Here is a 6,884-nt window from a genome sequence, read left to right on the forward strand (position 1 = left end):
AGACCCATCTACATAAGATGAAAACTATTCAGTATGGATTCTTTCTCCACTCCTCCCCACACTCTTAAACTAACTTTCCTCTTGAAACCTTGTAAGCCAGTCATTTCGTGCCTTTATTGCCCCCTCATTTTAGGTAGCCAATGTCTAAGTTGCCCATCCCTATCTACCCTGTGTACAGAGGGGAAAACAATGGTACTTGATATGAAGACTCCTTGGCTCTCTGTTGGTATTTAGAATTACTACCTCCATTAGTATAGGTCAGGTTCATCAGATTGTAGTAATTTACCCTTGTTTCCTTTACCAAAAAAACCCCACTTTTTTTGTGTGTGTGTAATCTTCCTCTAGTCGAGTTCTGATTATCAAGGCATTGAGGTTCTGTCAAATGGGTACTGTCTGCAAGTTTGGATGTTCTTGTGCATCTCCCCTCACTTCATATCAGCTGGTTGCTTCACTCTCAGCTCTAGCCCTCTGTGGCTATGTCCTTGTCCATGGGCTCAAGTGTCCCCAGGTCTAACCACACTTTGGACCAATGAGCCCTTCCTCTTCTCTCTCTTATCTCCATGTTAATGTGAATCTATGGAACGTGTTTGAACTCAGCCCTTTTCCTCATTGCTGCCTTTCCCCCTCTTCCACACACCAGTAGACCAATGTTGTCACCAGCAAACTTACATGACTGCTTATGTGTTCCCTTTGAGTTTCATTCTTAGAGGGGAGTTTATCCTGAAGGAACTGGATTGTTTGTCTTGATGACTTCCCGGCAAACAACTTGCTTATTCTTGTAGTAGCTGGTCATGCTGACATTTTTGTTTTGGGTTTTTCTTGATGACCTTTCTTTGAAAATGTATCTTCTGTTGCTTTAGCAGTTCCAGGCTGGTCTGCTTGTCCTTGCTAGTAGGAATGTCCCACCTCATAATGTTCTGGATGGGACTGAGGTCGACCTTAAGTCCTATACTCTGCAAAGGCTTTGCAAGAAGCCTATTTCACTGGGCAAGTTCTAGAACCGCTTTTAGGTTTTCCAATCAGTTATAAACTGAAGACAGGGTTTACACATTTTCTGTAATCATGTTTCCCAACATTCCTTTCTATCCCACTTAAGTGTCTATTTTACAATAGTAGGCACGGGAAACCAATATTCATAAGACAGTCAAGTGTTTTAGTATTATTTTCCCTTTTTAAACTATGCCTAGATCCTTGTTTCACAGAGTCCTGTTGTTCCAAGGTTGAGCATGTATCACTATTTACCTCTGTCTCACTTAGGCCATGCAAACCTGTCTCATTGTTCCCCTATCTACCTTGTTCTTCCACCTCTTCCCCCTTCTTGTATTGCTCTCCTCAACACCTGAACTAAAACCCCAACCCCAACCCCACTGTTGTGGTTTCCTTGTATTCCATTAATCCTTCCCTCCATTTAAGACAGACTATTTTATCCTGTAATCTACCTGACTTTCTCATCACCTAGGTCTCTGTTTCTTTGTGTTTACCTTCTTTCATATTGTAATTGTTTTGATCATAGACTGACAGACATCCCAGATGCTCTGTTTTTATCATTTTATTCTGTTCTTGACTCTTCCGTTTGTCAATTGAGTTCAGTGTGATGCTGCCATGTACGTAATTCTCAGGTTGTTGTCTGTTCTTGTTGGTTCTCAGTCCACAGAACTTCCTTTAGGATGTTTTTCATAGCAGGGTTGGCTTTGGCAAAATCCCTTAGCTTCTATTTATTCTGGAATGTTTTGATTGCACCCTCTTATTTGATTTACAGCTTTTCTGTGTAGAGGATTCTTGGTTGGCAGTTTTTTTTTTCTTTCTTTATGGGTTTTATATATGTCTCCTCATCGCCTTCTTGCCTACATTGACTGATCTGAGCTTAATCTGATTTGCTTGCCTTTGTATGTTACACTTCTCTTTTCCCCAGCTGCTTTTAGTATTCTGTCCTTATCTTTGAATTTGGAGAGCTTGATTATTGTATGTGTTGGTGATTTTCTTTTAGGATCTATCCTTCCTAGGGTTCGTTGAGCTTCTTGAATGCTTATCTTTTTGCTTTTCAGGATGTTAGGGAAATTTTCTTCCAGCAACATTTCAACTATCTCCTCTGTGGACTTGTGTGATTGTTCCTGTTCCAAAATGCTGATAATTCTTAAGGTATTCCTCTTCATTTGTCCAACATGAATCTTAGGCCTTCTTCAGATTTTTTTTTTTTTTGTCCTTTTTTTGTGCTTGCTCTTCTTAGTAGTGTTGAGAGATTTGTCTTCTAGATCACTAGTTTCTGGCTTCTATCTTTTCAATTATACTCCTTTGCCTTTTCAGTGTATTGTCCATTTCTGATATTCTATTATTCATCATTTCGACCGCTTTCTGTAGGTTTTGAATGTTTTCCAATGCTGTATCTATCTTATTTGATTGTTCTTGTAGCACTTTCCTGATGTCTTCCTTATTTTTCCCAACTCCATTGTGTAGTGTTTTGATACATTTTATAATCATTTTTCTGAATTCCTTCTCAGGAATTTCCAAAGCCTGCCCATCTTTCAGTATGGAGTATAGGTCTACTTCCATCCTTTGCCTCAGTCACTTTATCTCGTTTCTGGGCATGTGCTGATATGGTTATCTGTTTCTGTTTTGGGGCATATTCACAAGTTATCTGTGTCCTTAAGACTTAGATAACTGTGTTTTCTGGAATTTTTTATGCTTTCTGATTACCTCCATGTAGATGTGATCAGGAGATGGGCTTCCCTTTTCACTCTTCTTCCTGGGAAATTTCAAGATGCCATTGTTGGTCGTTGTGACATAACTCATGATTTAATTTTTGGCCTATTTCCTGTTTAGTCTGCCTGTCCCACTCCACAATCCCCGTTCAGGCCTTTTTCCTAGTGATAAACAGTTCAGGGCCAACTGTGGCCATTTTGCACTGCCATTTGGTTTTAAGTGGAAACTGTCACTTTACATTTTGAAGATATCTGTGCACATGCATAGTAGAACCCTCCGGGGGTGGGGGTGTGGTGTCCACTCAGTCAGGCACCCCCTTTAGTCACCTGAATGGAGGTGTGCAGCCAGTGAGAGATCAATGAACAGATACAAAAAAAAAAAAAAAAAAGAGTGTCCACATCTTTATCTCTGCAGTTCTGTTAGGTGTCCATGGCTGCTCTGATCCTTCCACTGCTTGGTCTCACCCAAGGTGGCAGCTCAGGGAGCAGCTGAACATCTTGGATTAGAAAGCAATGGATTTCTTGCTTCTGCTACAAATTGCCCTAGCTGTAAGCCTTCCAACCTTCTAAATAGTCCGTTATATGTGGTTCAGAATTCTGACACCATCCCCTGAGGCTGCTTGGTCCAGTATTCTGTGTTGTTGCTGACAGAGCTCCTCACTGCACTTCTACCCAATCTGCCATCTTGTTTGTTCCTCTATGATGGCATTTTAACAGCTATGTATTTATGGATATATATATTAACCAATAGTGACACACCAGGACTCCATATATAGAGATACATAGCTGTATGTGTGTATATATATTTACACACACACACAGCTATATATCTCTATATATGGAGTCCTGGTGTGTCACTGTGGGTTAATGCACCAGACTGAAAAGTCGTTTGAACTGCAAGGTCAGTGGTTCGAGCTCACCAGTCACTCCTCAGAAACCCTATACAGGTCACTATGGGTCGGAACTGACTCGACCACACTTAACAACAACAACAAATACACACACACACACACACACACATATATATATATGGTGGTAGTGGTGGTTATGTGCTGTGGAGTTGGTTCTGACTCATAGTGACCCTGTACAGGGTTTCCGAGGCTATAAATCTTTATGGGAGCAGAAAGCCTCATCTTTCTTCTGTGGAACAGCTGGTAGTTTCAAACTGCTGACCTTAAGGTTAGCAACCTGATTTGTAACCACTATGCTACCAGAGCTCCATATATATATGTTGTTGTTGTTAAGTGCCATCGAGTCCATCCCAACCCATAACAACCCTGTACAGGGTTTCTGAGGAGTAGCTAGTGAGCTTGAAACGCCAACATTGCAGATCAAACGGCTTTGCAGTCTGGCGCATTAACCCACAGTGCCACACCAGAACTTTATCTACAAACCAGAGTTTTTATATAAACCAGAGTTTTTATCAAGGAAATTGCTCATGATTGTAGTGATAGGATAGTCCCAAGTACAGGCTAGTAGGCATTTTCAGAGGCAGGAATCCCAATTGGGGCACAGAGCAGATCCTCACCACTGGAGCAGTGGGGGGCAGAAGGATGATGGTCAACCAATGTTTGAACAGGTACACTGCAGAACTGGCAGTGCAAAGCTGTGGGATCCAGCCTCGATGGAGGGATGGGCTTCACGAAGATGGGAGGTCTGGAGGCGAAACAGAAAGAATAGAAATAAAACAGACACAAAGAAGACAGACACAAAAGTTTGATGCATGTCTGGAAAGGTGAGAGAGAAAGAAACACTCGGAGACAAGAGTGTATGCAACCTGACAGGCAGATAGTCCTGATGTCAAGAATGCATGCAGAGCTAACTCCACCTTAGACTTTTATTCTCATTTTTTGAGGAAATCAGTTACAAAAAAGAAACTATAGGTATTCACTAAAAAAATGTGGTTAATCATTTGTGACAAACCCTAATGATTCACGGAAATTCTTTAAACATTTCTCTATGAACATCATGATTCCTTTTAGGCTAATCAAAGATCATTATCATGTAAAAGGTCAAGCAAGCAATTATACTTTGAAGGTTAACTTCTAGGTCCTTATTACCCAGGGAGGCTATGCGCGATCTTTCAAACGTATGCTTTAATCAAAAATGGGTAAAAAAGGGAAACTTAAGAAATCGTCAGTTAAAAAAGCTAAAGCAGGCTTTTTCCAAAGATTCTAATTCTCCTTGAACATGTTGTAAACAAAAGGTACATATTTGTATTTGTGAGTATGAATGCAAGCAAGTAGTGTCCTTAATTAAAACTTCTAATCTTTTCTTCTTTACTCTCTCAATCCTGGGGAAGGTTGGGGACAAACTCCGACTGCTCCCGAGAATGCAGGACCTTTTCTCTACATTTTTCGGCCTCATTTCTGATTCCAGAAACTCAGGGGCAATTTGCAGGGAGGTTGCCACTATTGTTCTAACTCATGTGGTTGGCCCAAGCAGTTTTTCTCCTAAATCATATGGGGAAATTTCACTAGCTAACTTTAGAGAATGCAGATGCCTAGGGTAGCAATTTGCGGTTTCTCAAAGGTGCCTAACATATTTTCAACAGTTAATCACAAGAGACTTTAGAATTTTTATAAAAAGGCTAAGTTATAATTTCTAAAGAAACTTAAGCTGCCTCTGTATATTTTACAGGCAGAAAATACATGCTTTTGTTAATGAACAAGATTTCAGATACTTGGTTATATTTATCAAACTAATAATTCTTTCTTCCTTGCTTCTACAACTTCAGGGAAGGTGAAAAACAGGTTTTGACCTTTCTAAGAAGATGAGGTCTCACCTCTATATTCCTTTAATCCTGTTCCGGGTTCCATAGATATGACAATGTTCACTGTCTTGGGGGGTGGGTGGGAAGAAGAGCATCTGGATTAAATTGATTATACCCAGGAGCGATTTGGGGGAGCTGCCGCCATTATCCTTTAATCAAATATTCCCAGAATTTACCATTCCATATCCTTAGGCAGTTTTTCTCTAAAACGTTTACTCTTAATTCCAACACATCTATTCCTGTCCTACCTGAGTCATTTGAGGAAGCTTTACTGCCTCAGTTCTAGGGGGAAGTTTGATTTGTACATGGACATCAAGAGTTCACACTTCAAGTTAATATCAAACATAACTGAATAATTTGGTCAGAAACAGTTTTAACATACTTGCCAGGTTGTCAGAGCTTTGCCTCTCAGAGAGATTTGTTCCCAAAATTTCATGTACTGCCAATACCTTCAGGGCAGTGACTTTTACAGTGGAACCATTAAGAGAGGCAATTACATTGCTATCATTAGAGACCATTTTCTCAGAAGCTACAATTATTGGAGTTAGAAGCATAAAGGACAAGTACAGAATTAACAATATTAGAACCAGAGAGAATTGTACAAAGGTAGCCAACCAGTGAGTTCGCAAAGACCAATGAACCCGGGACTTCAGGAGATCACTTCCTTGGCCCTCAGGGTCCATGGTCTCACAATTCTAAGGAGGGCTCCCGAGTTTGGGTTGTCGTTCATATTGTCGCTGGCCCTCAGCTTCTCAGTGCTTGTGTATGTCCTAGACACAAAGCATATGAGCTGGGGTAACAGGAACAGGTAGGCAGGTCCCTCCAGTGGGCATCCAGTTTTCCCAGGCACATTCAGTGGGCAGTCCCAGCAGCCAAACACAAAATACAGCAGGCCACTGGCTCAGGTTCAAAGAACCAGAATTTGGTGGACAACTCAGATGCAAGATCCAGACCCAGCAGGGAAGAGAGCAAGTCTTTCCTGAATGTCCATTATATTGGGAACAGTCCACACCTCCAAGGAAACATCCTTTCAATTGACTGACTGCTCATAGCCAATCATCATAGAATTAACTATGTCCAGGCGTAGCCAATCATCATAGTGTCAACTATCACTGCCAAACAACTGGGAATCCTGGCTAAAGCAAGTTGACAGAACCTTTCACACAAACTAACAAGCAACAATAACAGAGCAGTCCACATGGCAGAGTGTGGGGGCTTGGACTGAAAAATCAGTGGTTTTCTCTCCACCAGTAGTTGGTGTGCTCTGCCACCTACTGGCCTCTTGTCTTCATAGGCGCCTGAGAAAGTTCAAATTGACCATGCTATATCCAAAGGGTATATCCACACAGATCACCTGCCTTCCCCTTTCTTTTCCTTTTATTATCCTTTCCCCTTTTTTTCTTCTACCCCAC

Source organism: Chrysochloris asiatica, unplaced genomic scaffold (genome assembly GCF_000296735.1).
Source record: "Chrysochloris asiatica unplaced genomic scaffold, ChrAsi1.0 scaffold00422, whole genome shotgun sequence".
In the NCBI taxonomy this organism is placed as follows: domain Eukaryota; kingdom Metazoa; phylum Chordata; class Mammalia; order Afrosoricida; family Chrysochloridae; genus Chrysochloris; species Chrysochloris asiatica.